This window comes from Mustela nivalis, assembly GCF_964662115.1.
Source record: "Mustela nivalis genome assembly, chromosome: 8".
NCBI lineage: Eukaryota > Metazoa > Chordata > Mammalia > Carnivora > Mustelidae > Mustela > Mustela nivalis.
Window position 1 is genome coordinate 8993652 of NC_139027.1, and position 18625 is coordinate 9012276.

An 18625-nucleotide genomic window follows, 5' to 3' on the forward strand; every position below is an offset into this window, starting at 1 on the left:
AGAGTAGTAACAACTAAAGGCTAATTTGGTGATATTTTCTGTGTTTTACAATATTTGTAATACTGTGTTGCCCATTTATCTAGCAAGCACTTCAGCAAACTGCTGAAGAGGACAGCTTTTAGAGCCTATCTACCTGGTTCAGAACCCCAGGTCCACACCTCAGGAACTTTGGGATTTTGAACAAGTTAGCAAATCTCCCTTCCACCTCAAATTTCTCATCTGTAAATTGGGTATAATAGTATAGTTCTCACATGCTTATCAGCAAATGTAATGTAAGTTGAAACATGTACAATGCTTTCGAGCATAGCCTGGCATACAGTAACAATTGTTATCTAAGATTATTTACGGTTTTCTCACTAAGTTGCTGATATCAAATTTCCTGAATTTTTCAGGGTAAAATTATTCTTACAATTTTTTTTTCTTTGGGGGCATTACACAGATACTTCTTCAAAATCAGAATTATTACAATAGTTAATACCTTTATGCCAATAATAATCCATTTTGAAGTATGTCTTTGGAAGTAAACTTAATGGTGATTTTTACATAATATGGTTCCTCTGAGTATTATTTATAAGTTTTTGTTACCTATTATAACATAGCAATATTATCAAAAAGAACATGCATTTATTAAGTCACAGCTCTGACAGTCAAGAGTCTGGGTGTGGTTTAGCTGGAGCTCCTCTAGTGCTGACAGCAAGGTTTTTGGTTCAGGGCTAAGGGTCTCCTGGGGAAATATCTGTCTGTAAACAACATGGTTAGAAGCATCTAGTTCACTCTCAGCTGCCAGACTGTGGACTTTGATTTCTTGCTGATCATCAGCCAGAGACCACCCACGGTTCCTTGCCATGAGGTCTTCTTCTAGGGCGCTCATAGCATGGCAGCGTGCTGTGTCAAAAGCAGCAACAGAGAATCTTCTAGCAAGACAGGATAATCTTAATGCTGTCTTCTGTTGGTTAGGAGCAAGTGTCTGGTCCTGTGCCTGCACTGTAAAGAAGGAGCCTCCAAGCTGTGACCACCAGGAGATGGCATTAATGGGGACCACCTTAGAGACTGCCCACCACACAGTGATGATCACAAATACTCAGATGTTGAAAAATTGGTTTCATATATTATGACACGAGCACCCAAACGTTAAGAATTAAAATGAATATCTGAACACATATGAAATAGTCATGGTTTTATGTAAAGTTATAACAAAGGTAAAAGTGTCTATTTAGATACTTTATATATTTTATATTATATAGATAATAACTTTATTTTATATTTTATGCTAATATATATTTTATATATTATAATATAATATATCATATATAAATATATTTATGCTAATAAATATATATTTATGCTATAATATATCATATATAAATATATATTTATGCTAATATATATTATATTAATAATATAATATATTATAATGTATTTTATGCTAAATATATTTTAATATATTTAGATAATATATTATATAATATATATTTTTATGCTAAATAATATATTTTATGATAATATATTTTATACTAAAGATATTTTGGAAGTGAAAGCTTCAGAACACCAGGCTTTGCTTGACAATGTTATTTTTTGTTTGCTTTGTAATAATTCCCTCATTTTCCAACTAATATATGATGTATTATTTGCACAATTTCAAAAATTATAAATTTTACCCCCTCCCAAAAAAATCCTGAACTGGCTTTTTCTAGAACTCTTTATTTCTTCCTGTTCTGGATGGCAGAGGATTGACAGAGGTCCTGGAACCTTTGAATCAGCAAGCCTTTCATTTGTGCTTGTCAAATGTCAAGAAAAGCTGAGTACTTGAAAGAAATTCAGTGACCCTTGACAGCTCCCTGCCTTTGCAGCAAAATCTCAGCAGGACTGAGAGAAACCTATCGGGGACAGACATCTCATTTCCATGGCAATTAAAAGCATTGAATACAGAACCAAAACATCTTTGGGTAGAAAAACCCCTCCCAGGTACAGGCTCAAGAAACTACTGACTTTTTATGAGGGTCCATGTTGTGGATATACTTGAAATATACTTTTTATAAATGTTTCCTTATTTAACATGTGTCTGAAAGACACACAGAAATTCATTAGATATAAGCTAAATTACTAGTTTTGGTGGATATAAAAGCACACAAAAGTTACTTCTCTAAAAAGAAGAAGGCTGTGGGATTGTAAGTTAATTCTTTTTAACTAAGAATTATTCTCAAAGTTAGTGGGAATGCTATGCACCTGAAAATTATGGGGCTCACTTCACAATGTTGTGAAATAATGATATACTTAATTCCCCAACAGATTGATAAGAATTATATATTTTATAAAGTAAGTTGCTTAGAAAGAGTAAGTGAATCAAATTTCCATACAACAACAAATATTATAATATAAACTTAAAACTTTGAAAGTTCCTGATTGGACATTTTCAATGTTCAGAACCTTCTCTGGAATGTTCTCTGGAAAACTACTTTTGGTAGTTTTTAGAGTTGCTAGTTTAGTATGGTTATTAATTTTTTTTCCTTTTTCTTCACATTGAGGAAATCTGTATCCGTGTCCACTGAATATCAATGAATGCTGGGAAAGCTGCACGGACATAACGTGCATCTCATCCACTTTTTCCAGTCAGTGGGAGAGAATCACCAAGCAGACCCGCAGAGGCTTCAGCGGATGCATCATCCTCATGATGGAAAAGCTCAGCCTGAGAATCCACATTTTATTAGGCGGCACCACACCTGCCAGTTACCACAGCTCAGTGCACTGAATTTCAGGCTGAAAACTGGTTTATGCCAGTGATTTGGGGAGGGGGAAACTTTTAGCTCACAGAAATAGGTTTTGATTATAGTCGAATGTAAAGAACTGATAATTTTCTCCTCAGAGGTTCTCATTACATAGCACCATGAGAAAAATGTCAGGAAACAGCAGATAAGAAGAGTAATTCGTATCTGACTTCCCATGCAATACGTTAGAGTAAATTCCCAGCAATAGAAAAAATTATTATAATCTGTTCGATAAGGAACATGAAAATTACTGTTCCTATTTAGTAAGTGGCCTTTTCTTGCATCTAGTTGGGAAAACGTGACCTTCAAAACTGTTTGGAAAGGAAGCTGGGGGTATTAATTCCTGCCTTTACTGTCTTACCAGTTTCGTTTAATGATCTCAATACATTCAACAGTGGCAATCCTCAGATTTTACTTAATGCTCTAATGGATTAAGTTCATAACTTCAAAATTGTTTCACTTTGCATCTAGCCAGTTAATATTTTCTGTTTTTAATTGGTCTTTATGTTGTAAAGGATCACCCACAGGTGGATATTTCCCTTCAGTAGGAGATGTTCTGAAGCCCGTAAATACCATCTGGCCTATCAGAGCTTTGAAAAGGCAGCACAGATATCCAGAGTACACTGACAGGAGAGGAATTTATTATTACCTCTATTTTACATGGGTGGCTTTGAAGAGTACTTAAAGGGTATAGGAATTCATTAAATTTAGTAACAGGTATCTGATGAGCACCTGTGTTTGCCACATACTTTGATAGGCTATCATAGGTTATGTTTAATGACCAAACCAACTGGTCAGGTGATAGTTTCATGCCATCATTCCACAGTGGAGGAGTGGGAACACAGAGAAGTCGCAGAGTCGCCAGAGGTAGAAATGGGCTTTAAAACAATGTGTATCTTGCCTTCAAGGCACCAGCCTAGAATTTTTTAGATTCTATAGGATATGTACAAGAATGTCTTCATCTCTCACATAAAAGTTTGGTTGATTGAAACACTCCACACACTACTGGAGCATCTTTTTATAAATCTTCCCTCTGCGGTTATTTAGCCTTTCCCTCCCACCCAAATATGCAATTAAAAAACTAACATATGGGGCGCCTGGGTGGCTCAGTGGGTTAGGACGCTGCCTTCAGCTCGGGTCATGATCTCAGGGTCCTGGGATCGAGCCCCGCATCGGGCTCTCTGCTCCGCAGGAAGCCTGCTTCCCCCTCTCTCTCTGCCTGCCTCTCTGCCTACTTGTGATCTCTGTCTGTCAAATAAATAAATAAAATCTTAAAAAAAAAAAAAAAACTAACATATGTCACACTTTCATAAACCACTGATAGTAACCTACATGGTGAATATTTGGGCAGATTATTCACCAAACCAATTATTAAAATTCTGTATTGAAGTATTACATATTATGGATCAGGTTAAAAGTGTTTATGGCAAAAGAAATTAAAAGCTATTCTATTGGCCTAATCACACTTCCTTGAGGTAAACAAACAAACAAAAAGAAGCAAATATGTTTATAGGAAACCAGATTTACAAAATGTGTCCTGTGTATAGTGGCATTCAAATCTGGTATCTGTCCTTATGTTAAATAAATGAAGCAGTAATATTAACAAGTGGATTTATGCAAGGGAAAGAAGTACATTTAATAATAGAAAATGGAATAAACACTAAGTATAGTCAGTTCATCTCTTAGATTATTCCAACTTCAAATACCTTCTCTGTTAGCTGAAACTGGTTGGAAGAAGAATGCTAATGGCAAAGAAAGCCTTGAGAGTTGGCTCTTCAATAGAACCTTAAAATCGGACAGAAATGAAACATGTAGACACACTTCCGTGTTATTCATCTGTAGCACCAAATGACGATGACTATCATTTATTGACCACGATTTTGTGTGTCAATAACTTTCTCTACAACAGAGAAATGGAACTGATTAAAGGACTCTTCCTTCCGCACCATAGCATTAGACCAACCCGGGGAGCAAAGTGAATTGAGAAATTATTATCCCTTTAGACCATCATGGGTGAAAAGCATATGTCAGGGGCTGGCCTAGGATCCTACTGTCTAGCTCCATTGTTGAATGTCCTAACAGAGAAAATCCTATTCGATATTTAAAGGTAAAATTACTCAATAAAAAAGTTCCCAATGACTGGATGCACACTCTAGTTAAACCACTAATTCACAGTTTTTCCTCATTGTATCTCTGTATATTTTCCTATCTTCAGAGTGAGGTCCAATCCCTATCCCGATTATCTCTTGATGTCATTCTGTTGCTGAGTTTATCACAAAGGAATTTAAAATCTATTCCATAAAAAGTATGTTTTCTATGAGAAATAAATAACTTTGTCTCAGTAAAGAGACCAGAGTTCAATGAAAAAGTAGAAGAAGGGGGCACCTGGGTGACTCAGTTGGTTAAGCATCTGACTTCTGCTCAGTTCATGGTTCTGGGATTCAGCTCTGCATTAGGCTCCTAGCCAAGCTTCTCCCTCTCTTTCTAGTACTCCCCCTGCTTGTGCTCCCTCGCTCTGTCAAAAAATAAATAAAATCTTAAAAAGGAAAAAAAAAATGAGATAACTACTTGCAGAAATCCCTAAAATCAGTTCAAAAAGTTTGATCAGGATAAAATATTCCTGTTCACTAGGTTTCAAACAGTAGTTTATGTCAGTCTAGCAACAAAAATCATCTTGTAAAATCTAAAATTTGACACTGAATTTTGTTGTCAAAGTGTGAGAGAAGTTTTGTGCTCCAGCTGACCCTCTTCTGTTACATATATGTGTGAAAATAAAATATATGTAAGCATTAGTGTGAGAAAATAAAATACGTGTAAGCATTAATGTGCAGATGAAGAACGATCTTCCTTTTGTAAATGAAAAGAGGCCGGAAAAAAATCAAACCGTAAAGTATAAACCAGACCATACGGTCAGTGGTTATTTTGGAGAGATTATTACTCCAACAAAGGGACTTTTGGCTTTAGGATCACAGGGAGAAAGAAGACAAAAATCTGAGCCTATCTGTGGCACAGAATTGGAAATAAGACCCTACATTAATCTGAGAGAGTCAAACATTTTAAACTGAGTGAAAATATTAACTATGAGGGAAAGCAATTCACTCTATTCAATGGTACAGAAAGAAACGTTTTTTGGGGCACCTGAGTGGCTCAGTGGGTTAAGCCGCTGCCTTCAGCTCAGGTCATGATCTCAGGGTCCTGGGATCGAGTCCCGCATCGGGCTCTCTGCTCAGCAGAGAGCCTGCTTCCTCCTCTCTCTCTCTCTGCCTGCCTCTCTGCCTACTTGTGATCTCTCTCTGTCAAATAAATAAATAAAATCTTTAAAAAAAAAAAAAAAAGAAACGTTTTTTGGTTTTGGCCTGGACTCTTGGTTTAAAAAAAAAAAAAGGCAAAACTACTAAAACTACTAAGTATTTCTTTTTTTCTTTTTCTTTCTTTTTTTAATTTTTTTAGAGAAAATCTTTTCTTTTTTTTTTATAATAGCTTTTTTTAATTTTTTTATTTCTTTTCAGTGTAACAGAATTCATTGTTTTTGCACTTTTTTGTGCTTTTTTATACCCAGTGCTCCATGCAATATGTGTCTTCCTTAATACCCACCACGTGGCTCCCCCAAACTACTAAGTATTTCTAATAATGGGTCTGGTCTGGTAGAAAACTCAAACTGATTATGTATTAAAATGAGAAGGTTTATACCATTTCTATTATTACTGTTATTACTACTTGTGGACATGTAACTAAGTAGTTGCTATTTCCTGGGGCTGTTTCATGAAGACCCTGTATAAGTAACTATGTTTACTCTGCATATGCAGGAACTTAGCCTCAGAAGTCAGTAAACAGTCATCATAAAGCCTGTCATCTGTAAACCCTAAAGCTTAGATTAGACTTGTCCAGAGCACATATTAATGTGAATTTGGACAAGCACTTTACCTTTGTAGGCTTATATCTCCTCAATTACAAAATGTGAATAAGTAATACCTAGCTCAGGTGAGTGAATGACTAGTTACCTGGTTGCCTATGGTTACCGAGAGGATAGGGCACAGAGGTAAAATCTAAAGCAGAACTCTTTCGGAAATATTCCCAGCATTCATTATATGAACAACAGGGTATGAACAGCGATTTATATGCCCAGAAAATTCCATGATGAATATGATCAATGAAGTTGGCATAAAATTCAAATAAGGCAAAATTCTATGCTTTAAATATACTTAGCGGTAGATACCAAACTGCAACACGGACACTGAGGCATGTTCTGAAAAAAACATGAGCTCTACAATGTCTCTTAAAAAGTTCTGACTGAAACTCGTGCTACAGGAGTCATTTGATAAACCTCTATGAAGTAGGCCGAGTGAAATGTCATCCTCTCATTAACCAGGTGTTTGGATATGAAAGTATACTGGGAAAACCGTCTTGAAATATCATGTATATTTGCCATATATACTACTGGAGAAAAGTTCATCTATTAAATATAGAAAATCATAAAAAGGAAATAGGCCAACTATGCACAATGTATTTACATACTTTACTTCCTGTTCTAACTTGCAGATATTATTTTTTATTATGTAATCAAAGAATATTTTGAATTTTGTAATTTTCCCTTAAAATTAGAGTGGGCTTTTTGTATATTATAATATGCTTTAAGTAAACATTATTTAATGGGTACATGTTCTGATAGATACAGCTTATATTTGCATACTATATTTTTTAAGACATTTATTTTAGAGAGAATTTGAGAGAGAGAGAGAGAGAGAGTAGGGGTCAGACAGAGGGAGAAAATCTCCAGCAGACTCCCCTCTGAGCACATAGTCCTATGTGGGCAATAATACCACCCAGAGATCATGACCTGAGCTGAAACCAAGAGGCAGGTACTTAAGGGACTGAGCCATCCAGGCACCCCTGTATACTACGTTAAAATTTCTCTTCCTTTCTTTTTCTGTTTAATGGTTTTCTGGTTTATTATTACCTACTACAATATGTATTTGTAGTTAAAGAAAATATTTCCGTATAAAAACTGTTAGGTACTTCCGATTACTTTCTCAGGATAAGTTCGAAGAATTGAAAGCCTATGTAGGTTGACGTGTATGAACATTCCTAATACATAGTACCAAAGTCGCAAGGTTCCGTCTGTACCAACAATCAGTAAGATCGTTCAGTATCAAGTATCAAACACTTAGATAATCTGGTTCCTCACTTGACCACAGTTTCAAGTAAATTACAGAGATCAGCTTTGTATAGCAGCTCATAAGGTCTACATTTAGGTCTTACCTAATTTGCTTCTGTAGTTTTTAACCACATTGTAAAAACATATCAAACTGCAAATATAAAATGCTCAGAACAACAAGATCATTCGTGTGACTACTCAGAGTTAATGTAAATACAGTTCAACTAAAAAAAAAAAAAAGCAGGTTCAGTTACACCTGTCTTACATTAGGAGTATTAATATGTAATTTTATTTAGGTTTTTGGTTTGTGGAACATCACTCTTAAATCCGGTTCCTGCCTTTGCAGACACTTAGGATCTTTGAACCCTCTGTTGTTACTTACTAGATGACATAACCCTACACTTTCAGAAACAAGATTCTGCAGAACAAAGAAAAGTGCAAAATAAAATAACCATTGAAAGGAATGATTCTACACAGCCGTAAAAGGTCAGAGAAAATGCCAAATCTAAGAGAAATTCATAGATCTTAATTCTTGTTATTTTGACCAAACTCAAAACTGCCTTTTAAATTCTTAGGGAAACTAATGCAAATTATATATGCTGGAAAGAAATAAGAATCTATTACAAGTCATCAGGAAATCATTTAAAAACTGGAACAGAATAATCTTTGAAAAATTATAAGGAATATTCCATCTTTAAAGGAGTTAGCGTATGAATTTGATTTTAGTGCTAGTGCTTATAAACATTAATTTCATTATGAAAGGTTATAATTTACTTTCCCCCTAGGGAAGAAAACTCTGTTTGTCTTGGATTATATCTGCATTTCTTTTTTAATAGTTTCATTTCATTCTTGACATGTAAAGTATTTATAGTGTTGGGAGGTCTGGTATTTTTGTGCTGGTTTAGTAACAGCTGTGAAATCACATCCTGTTAACGTTCACACCCAAGAACGCGGGGACCCACACAGTGGCCCCAGATCAATTATGAAGATCCAACAGTGACATTCTAAAGTTTCATGTAGATATTGGCTTTTCTCCAAAAAGTACTACTTCTAAGAAGGAGTTAGTACTTTTTATCTGGAGAGGGTTGTTTGTTTGTTTGATTTTAACTTTTATAGAATTCTCAAATGGGAGCCACCTAATTTCATTTTGATCATAGAGTGGGCTTCCTTCCCGAGTTTGGTCTCCGCTTTTCATTTACTAGGGCTGCTGCCCTGATTATTTCTTGCGTGGGCTACTCCAGTTTTTGCTAGTTCCCCACAACCCCATCTCCCGACCTTGTCCTACATCTGCACTGTTCAGCTATTGTCACAAAAAGACGGTGTAAAGAATCACCCAAAAATGTCGTGGCTGAAGCTACAATTTTTTATTACTCAGCTGTCAACTTTGGGTAATTCATGTCACCTCCTCCATGCAATCTGTTCTTCCTGAACCCCCCAAAATGCCAACTGCCAATGCTCTTCAGATGCTCCCAGAGCTCCCTTATGCATGTTTCTTTCAGAGCAGGGATTAATTCAAAATATTTATCTAATGCTTGCTGGAATAGACATTTGGGATAAATTGATAAACAGAACAAACATTTCTGCTCAGTGTTTTAATTACTGAATTTTTTGTCTCTCTTCTACTCTCATACTAAAAATTTCTAAGATTACTTACTTACCTTATATCTGCAGGGCCTAGCAGAGTGCTTGGTATATATTTGGTGCACAGTGAGTAAATGAGTGAATGAATGAGTAAACATATGCTGTAGTTTTTCAATACCCCATCTGTGCTGTGATATACCTAGCAAATTTCATGCTGGAGTGGGTCATTTTTTGATCCTTTATTATATATTAAGAAAATAAATTTCAGTAACCATTCCAGAAAATATAAAGTTAATCTGTAAAATACATATTACAGGTTCAAAGGGGAAAACTAATAAATTGAGACTTAACATATATTAATTTTTCAAAAAAAGGTATATATTTAATGGTCTGTCATGATAATAACAATACAATTTCTACTTACTTTTTCTGGAAGTTTTAAAATATGCAGTTACTTTTTAAAAATAAAAAACCCTCATTTTCTATTTAAAAGGTATTATTCCAGTTCAGTAAAATATTTTTCAGTTAAAATTTGCACTTAGCAAAGTCAGTAAGCCACGGTTTGCATGTAACACTATTGTAAGCAAGTTGCTTTTATTATTTCTTTCAAATTCTCTATAGACAACGCTCTCATCATGTGCACATAGAACAGACGACACTCACTGCCTCTGCTCTCTTGCCAGATCATGATGCCTGTGTAAGGATGAAAAAAAATCATATATACACATCTAATGAGTCAGGGAATGTAGAAATGATAAAGATACTTTTAGAATATTGAAACAAAGTTACCCTCTGAAAATAAAACTGATCAAATCACCACAAAATGGAAAAAAAAAAAGAAAAAAGAAAAAAACAAGGTCCTATAGGGAAACACAGTCCATCCCAAAGGATGAATTGTCAGGCCCTCTTGAAGATACCCATGCTCCGTTCCACAGAGTCCCGAGAAACCTCCCTTCTTCTTGTGAGTCAGCTGGATTAGGCTCTCTTTGCATGAGGTTCTTTGATGATGACTAACAGAAAGGGGACCTGACAAATAAGGGTTTATTACCATTTATTAAGCATGGTCAAAACGCCTTGATGGAACATCATTAGAGTCAGAAAAGGAGATATGTTTAACTGCCCACCTTGAACATACCCATTTTAACGCTTTCAGTTTGTTGCCCATCAGAACGGGAACTCCCAGGGGGCAGGTTTCCACAAAGAGAGACCATCCGAGTGGAAAATAATCACAAGATGACTGAACCAAATGTGCATGTTGGAGGGGGTACCCCAGTGGACACAGGAATGAATCAAGGGCACAGACCTGAGGAGGTGCAAAGCAACATTTGAAAAATCAGGAAGATGAGAGAGTGTGGCTTGTTCTTACCACGGCATTTGTCGAGGCTGTGTGGGGGAGGTGAGGAGAGACTGTGAAAAATGCTTTACAGTGGTGACAGGAAGCTGACTATACAGGAGCCCACGTGACAAGCCAAGAAGTGTGGATTCTTCCCTAAGGCTAGTGGAAAGCAATGGGTGGTTTTGGCCAGAAATGACATGATGAGGTTTTGTTTCCTTCGCTGGGTGCATCTCCAACTGTAAATCAACTGGCTTTCTAGTTTCCAAGTGAGTAAACACTGACAATGTGTGGCATGGATAGTCCCTCAGAGCCTAGCTCGTGTCTGGAATAGCAGGGGGAAAAGTCATATTTCTGATCACCCTCCCTAAGGCCTTACCTATCTTTGTCATTTCTATAGCTGTAACAACATATATTTCAAAATCATTGTCATGTCAAAATTTTCTGCATAACAATGACAGAGATATAAAAAATAACTTTATTAAAATGATTTGTGAGGGGCGTTAACACTGACATTATCTGTGCAAAGTCTTAGTTACCATAAGGATTTTTTTCTTATAAATACTTGGTAATAACACCTATGTAAATAGATTTAAATTTATATATGAAAAAAAAACTTTATGTGAATTTCACTGCCCAATCCTATAGAGAGCTTACCATTGAAAGAGATTAGGAGAGGTTCATAGATGTTTCTTTTATTTCTTATAGAATTAAATGCCTAAATACATGAGCTGGACAACTCTCTCTTTTGGGTATTACAGATAATTCTATAGTCAGACAATTTTTTTACATTTTATTACCAAGTGAAGAAAATTCTAGACCCAACATCCTCAGGAATGAGCCCTGCTCCAAGTTTATAATTGCAATTTGTCTAGGTCCTACAGATCCTTGTAATAGAGTTCCTTTATTTCTGTAGTAGACTTAGAAGAACCTTGTCAGATGATGCTGTGACTTGATCATGGTCTGTGATCTGGTCGCCAGAAAAGATAACAGTGGGGTCATACGTTGCCTTGTATTGCGTCGGTCTCTACATCATCTTCATGAGATGGCTATGTGTTAGCTCCTACCAGAAAGAAATGGGCCACTCTTGCAGGGCTAAAGAATCTAGAGACATTTCAGATTTTGAGTTCTTTAGGTTTATCACTTTAGGTATCCCAGTTTCAAGTCTCAGATCCACTCCTTTCCATTGAGGACCCTAAACCTGACTTTATGGACTTAGCTATGACCAAGAATGCACCTTCTGTGGAACTCTGCTATTGGTTTAATTAAGGTTTGGGCCTCATCTTCAGCTTTTCCTGCTCTCTGATTTGAGATCTAGTCTGTTTATGTTCTGCTAGGGAGATCCTTTGACTTCCCCACTTTGCCATCAACTGTTGAGGGCAAACTAAGCATTCTTAGTTTAGCCTTTTCTTCCTGCGGTGCATTAATGGAACTCAGTCACAGCCATCAGATTCCACTTCCGTCATAATTAACCTTTTCTCTTAATCTCTCAAAAGCCCCAGATAGTCCACGGGCCAGATCACTTCTGGTAAAGATGTTAACAAATGCAGAGCTGCAGAATGTCAGGACTATCCACACTCTTCCTACCAGTGGTTAAGGAGTCCCCACTGCAAACCTGCCAGGGAGTGATCCAACTCTAAAATGCCCTTCTAGAGTTTGCTTCCTTATGCATTCTGGAACTAACTACCATGGGTTGGGTTCCCTGGGTAGCAAACTCAGGTTGAGATTTGTGTTTTGGGCGTCTGTTCATTGAAAAAAAAAAAAAAAGGCGGGATCAGTGAGAGAAGCTGAACTGAAATGCATTTGCAAAAAAGGCCACTGCTGAGCAAGAGGATATTCCTTATAACCCCATCCTTCTCCATAAGGGACCAGTTGGTAGGGTTAGTATGTCCCCAGGAAGCAACTCAGTCTTGGGTGAGGTGGTATATTAGGGAACAACAGCTCCCCAAAGCAGGTTCCAGCTGACAGCTGACAGGGGTCAGCCAGTTAACCTCCCCAGAAACTGAGAGAATGTGTGTCTCAGTCTTGAAATGGAACTTTGATTGGTTCATCCCAGCATCTACTTAGATTATAAAACAACATAGCCCACTTTGATAAACCTTTTAGTAAAGGAAGGGGAAGCTGATAGCTATGCAAACCTGGTAAGATGTAGTCGGTAGTCAGTGACTAAGAAAGAAGGAATGTTTCCTTTCTGAAGATTTTTGAGAGATTATCAAGTCTGAAATTAGGAGAAAGATAAATTTCTGAAGGAAGATAGATGGATGATGGGTCAATATCTAGTTATTCCTATATTTCATCCAGTTAATAGCATTAACTTTAGAGAATGTTTTCCAGATTGCAGGATTCTGTGAGTTTTCTATCATCAGGATACGATCTGCAAAACTATTCCTTTTGTCAACACTTAGCTTTCAGTGGTGTCTACCTATCCCTTTAAAATCCCATTTTGATAGAAGTCTTCAAAAATGTTGCCTTCTCTATGCACTGAGTGGCACCTTAAAATGATTAACATTTTCAATACCCAGCAGAATGCAGTGGTTTCTCTATTTCCTGAATCCACCACACTATTGGCACTGACACATTTTATCACATCGTCTTATGTGAAATAAAACAATCCCTTGTCCACAGTCTTCTCAGTCACAAATCCTAACCAGGATGCCCTTGAGTTTTCCTCAGTTCAATTAATTTTAAACCTGCAGCTCCTCTATACCTCTTAGCCACTGACCTCCCTTTTCTCACCCCTGCTCCTACAGAATCTACTTGCTCTAAGCACAGAGATTCCGCCCTCTCCCTTTTCTTAGGTCATTTATTTCAGAAAACTTGGGATTGGAAATCCTCTGTCCCTGGGAGATATAAATCTTTAAAAATGTTCTTGCCAGTTTTGTGACCTTAGGTCTGTCCTTCTCAAAGGCCTGAGAGCCATCTCTTTAAAATGTAGTCATCCAGGGGTACTTGGGGGGTTCAACTGGTTAAGCATCCGATTCTTGATTTCGGCTCAGGTCATGATCTCAGGTTTGTGAGATCAAGTCCCATGTTGGGCTCTGCACTGGGCATGGGGCTCACTTAAGATCCTCTCTTTCTTTCCTTCTTCCCCATCCTCTCTCTCTTAAAAAAAAAAAAAAAAAAAGTCCTCAAAGGAAATAGCACCTCTGTCTCTATCTCCCAGGTTAGGTGGTAGAGTTGGAGCCTAACAACCTTACAACCTCCTATCATGAAAATATGAAAAAGTTTACTTTTCCTTTGAGTGACACCAATAAGCAAAGAAAGGTGACCTTTGTTCCCCCTCACCCCACATCTTAAAATTTCCCCCTGACCCTTTGCTCCAGCTAAGTTGAGATAAGACTGCATTCTGGGCTTTCTCCTCTGTTGCCATAGCCCTGAATAAAGTCAATTTGTCTCTTTAACTTTGTCTAGCACAAGTTTTGCTTTGACAATCTATAAAATTTCCTAAGTCTTCCCATAATTTCTTATGTCTTATCTACATTTCTTATATCTCTATTTGTTTCACTCTTAACAAAACTCAAAATTATTAAACTATCTTTGGATTATTAATTTAATCTAATTTAGTCATATTCATTTCCTTTTTAAATGGGTAGCAATATTAATAAGTATTTATGCAATAGATTCACATTCATAGATATTAATGAAATTTTAATGAAAATTCCTTCAATTCCTTTTTAATTTAATTCACTAATCATCCTATCCATCAAGCTGTACCTGTGAACTTTTTTTTTATACTTACAGAAGATTATTAACAGATTGTTTTATATTCCTTAATTTAGACACTTCTATTCAGATCATGACAAAAAAAGACTAAAGCTAGCTACAAGTATGGATTAACTACTGGAAAGAATGGCAGTAACACGTGAAATGCTGGATGTTAAGGGTTGACTGAACTAGAGCTAAAAACAAAATAATGGGATTTTAATTTTAAAAGAATTTGAGAGATCTGGTTAAAGTCTATCTTCCTCATTTTGCAGGTAAGAAAAGCCAAAATTATGATAATCTAAATATGGGTATTCCAATATCAACAAACTATTGATCCTGATGGGAACAAAACCTGACTCTGAAATCTGTGATCTTTGCACCAGACCACTTCCATGAATTTTCTCTCCCCACCCCCTAAAGTGTGCCTAATCAAGCAGCTTTAATAAAAGTAATTAAATATACATGTTTTCCAAAACCTTCAAACCATGATTAAATTAGAACCAACAGAAGCATCGAAACACAAGGTGATTTTTATCACTGTTCATTCTCTGTAAGAACCACTGTTGTTCTCCGTGTGAGTTGAAGCAACGTAATGAAGTGACCCATCCATACATATTTCCATTGCCTCTCTCAGACTAAGACATTTGGGAGCTCTCCACCTGTATCTTACTTCTAAAATCTCTCTTTCATCAATTCTTGGTGTTGTATTGAAACAAGAGTTTCTCCTTTTCTTGCATGTATATCGAATGCTACCATTCACTAATTGTTAGACCTAAAAGAGTGCATTAGATAAATACCCCACCCTTAGAGGACCTGACCATCCCACAGGGTAAGTGGTATTTATGCAGATTATGTCGTAAGTCATTATTTAGTCAATCCCCATAAGATCTATAAAAGTACAGAGTGACAACAGGTTTTGTACCTGAAGGATGGACATTAATTTAGAGTATAGAGGGAGGGAAATACTCTGAGAGAAGATTTGAAGGATGTGAAAGTTAACAGTAGGATGAAGCATGAAGGAGAAGCACATAGAAGACCTTCGGTTCAAGGTCCTTGAGAAGGGATGTTGGTCCTTGAAGCACTGAAGGAATTCCAGAAGGCCAATAAAAGGAGCAGGGAGGTAGGGAGATGTAGGGAGTAAAAGTGGTCAGAAGGCAGGGAACAGATGAAGGAACTTTACACTGCGGAAAAGATTTTGGCTGATAGAAGAGCCGTCAAAAATATGACCCAGAGTAGTGTGTTGAAGTGTTGGGCTGGAAGAGACATGATCAGCTTCCCACCCCCCCCCACGCCCATTTTAAAGTATTGTTTTCATTCTGTATGGGTTATATTAGAATTGGACAAAAACAAATGGGAGTGGGGGTTAGTTAGGGAAAAACTGTAGGGATCCAAGGAAGGTATCCTTGTTGATGTTAAATCTGTAAATTGTTACATTACAGAAAACAGACAAACAGAAAAACACACCTTGACTCTAAAAGCTCTTACTGTTTTATTTCATCCTACACTTTTTGTATCAACCCCCCTTTTTATAATTTTTGCATTCTCATAATCTTATTATAATTAGTATACTTGTTTAATGTGTTTGGTTCAATTAAGTTCTATGTGTTTCATTCAATTAAGTTCTAAGTGTCTTATCATGGGACTAAATACACACAAGGACTATTTTGATTTATACATAATCTCGAAGTGTATCCTTCAAAACATGCATGTGCACTGCTTACTGAACATTTCTATTTGGATATTTAAAAGACCTTTCAAAGGGACTCTATTCCAAACCAAATTCTTAATTCCTTCCCTCACACTTCAAACCTATGTTTATCAAAATTTTCCCCATCTCAGGAAAAGACCAAGTCCATCCTACCCGTTGCTCAAGTTAAATCTATTGTGGTCATCATAATGTATTTTTCCCTCTTACTAAAAGCATCAAAAGGTTTTGTCAGCTCTAACTTCAAAACATATTCAGAATCCTACTACTTCTATTACTACTACTACTCTTGCCTCACTGGTTTATCACAATATTCTTCTTTAAAGTCTTCCTGTGAATCCTAGAGAATCCTGGAGGAAATCTGGGGTCAAATAGTGACAAAAAAAAAAAAAAGAAAAGAAAGAAAACTACAAAAACTCTTCCCTTTGCCCTTCCAAGACCTACTACTAATGATCAGAGGTTTACCAGTTTGCTCATATTAAAGTTACTAGCAGGGACAAGATTGAAAAGAAAGTTTCATTTTTTGTCACTACTTTTGTGGACCTTGAACTTCATCATATTCCCATTTTTTAAGTACCCTGGCCACATTAGTAGTGAAACCCAGATAGAGTGATACTAAATGAGGCTATTGCCTAATGCTTATTTTTCAATTTAATGAAATTCAAGATAGTGAAGAGCTATTATCTCCCTTTCTAACTTTTCTTTCTCATCTGACTGCACTGTTCAGTTCATTTCAGTGACCTATTAGGTCTTTGCCATTTATTACAGCTTTCAGTGATTTACAATATTGCCCAATTGCAAGCAATCCATTTTGCTTTAAAATTATTGATTAAAATATTCCAAATTAATGTGGCATGCAAATTAATGGAGCAGCATTCAAATTTTATAAAATGTTTCTAGACTTCAAAAGAGATATTTTTGCTATTAAATAATTAGATTTACTTAGGATCTAAAAGAATGCAAATATGGGGAAATGATTTTTTCCCTCATAACTTTGACAGCAAAGAAAAATTACAACTTATGATATCTTCCATCTTGGTGCTACCTGATCTCTGATGCCCATTGTCTTCTAAATCTTGAATTGAATGATGAGATCTGAATGATTAAGGGTGAGTTTTTATGGGAATGTAGAGTTGAATGAATCATATATTTCCAGAATCATGATTGTAGATTAAGAACACAGGTTTTAAGGCTGAGAGTTTTTAGTTCTTTTGTTTATAAACCATAGTTTATAGCAAAATTTAATTTCAAATGCTCAGATTTCTTTTCTGTAGAATCTATATCCTAAAGGGTTTTGTGAAATAACCAGACACTATATGCAAATTGCATTGCAGTGTCATGCACACAGTGATCCCTCAAACTGTTACTATTATAATAATTATTACTATTATGAGTGTTCTGACGTAAATAAAATTGAAACTTCCTTGAAGAAAAATATCAAAAGATGTTCTACTATGCAGAAAAATGATAACAAATACGATAGGGAAAATGTCAGTGTTTCCCCCTTCACCTATATAGTAAGTGTGTATACTAAGAAAATATATCACATTTTTTCATGTCTTTAGCCCAATTAGATTGGGAATTCCTGAACATCTCCCTATTGCCTTCCCCCAGTTCCCGCCAAAAGCCAAGTATCACAAACAGTTCAGTAAATATTTGTGAGAGGGAAATAAATTGGTCACTATGTTTCAAATTTTGTTCTGAACCAATCTCACAGCAAGCCTCCTGTCAGGGAAAGAAGGTACAGGAGCAATTGTCAGATACTTTCTGAAAGAATCCGTTCTATTCTTGTCCTCGATATTCATGATAGACATTAATACACTAAAGGCTCTGAGAAATATTCTCTCTTTTTTTTTTAAGATTTTATAGATTTATTTGTCAGAGAAAGAGGGAGAGAGAGTGAGCACAGGCAGACAGAACGGCAGGCAGAGGCAGAGGGAGAAGCAGGCTCCCCACCGAGCAAGGAGCCTGATGTGGGACTTCATCCCAGGACGCTGGGATCATGACCTGAGCGGAAGGCAGCTGCCTAACCAACTGAGCCACCCAGGCGTCCTTGAGAAATATTCTCTTAAAGGACCTAGGATTTCTTTGATTTATTTGATTACTGACCCCCCCTTTTCCATTTACTATATTAATAGAACTACATGTGACAAGCATGAATATAAATATTCAATTATGGGAAGCATAAAATTGCGTGGTCTGGGTCGGTATGAAAAAGTAACTATGTAGTTTGAAACAGGGCTAACATAGAAACATAGAAACTGTCTTTCCAGGTTCAACATTCTGATTTAAGAATATCAATAGTCTTAAATTTCTACTTCATAATCAGCAAGTCTTAGGGTTTTTTTTTTTTAATTTCATTTTAGTCATTTAGTCAGTTC

The 18625-nt window shown here is 36.3% G+C and overlaps 1 long non-coding RNA gene across 3 annotated transcripts in view; it reads right to left on the reverse strand.

Moving 5' to 3' along the window:
- The window catches only part of LOC309871050, a 218138-nt gene that overhangs the window by 137552 nt on the left and 61961 nt on the right, over window positions 1–18625 (reverse strand). Inside the window, exon 3 of one of the 3 annotated variants that reach the window (XR_014314991.1) lies at window positions 10131–10194. The exons of the other annotated variants lie outside the window; for them this stretch is intronic. This is a non-coding gene — a long non-coding RNA (uncharacterized lncRNA). Of the gene's footprint in view, window positions 1–10130; window positions 10195–18625 lie in introns of those variants that run through there. 3 annotated transcript variants of the gene reach the window in all.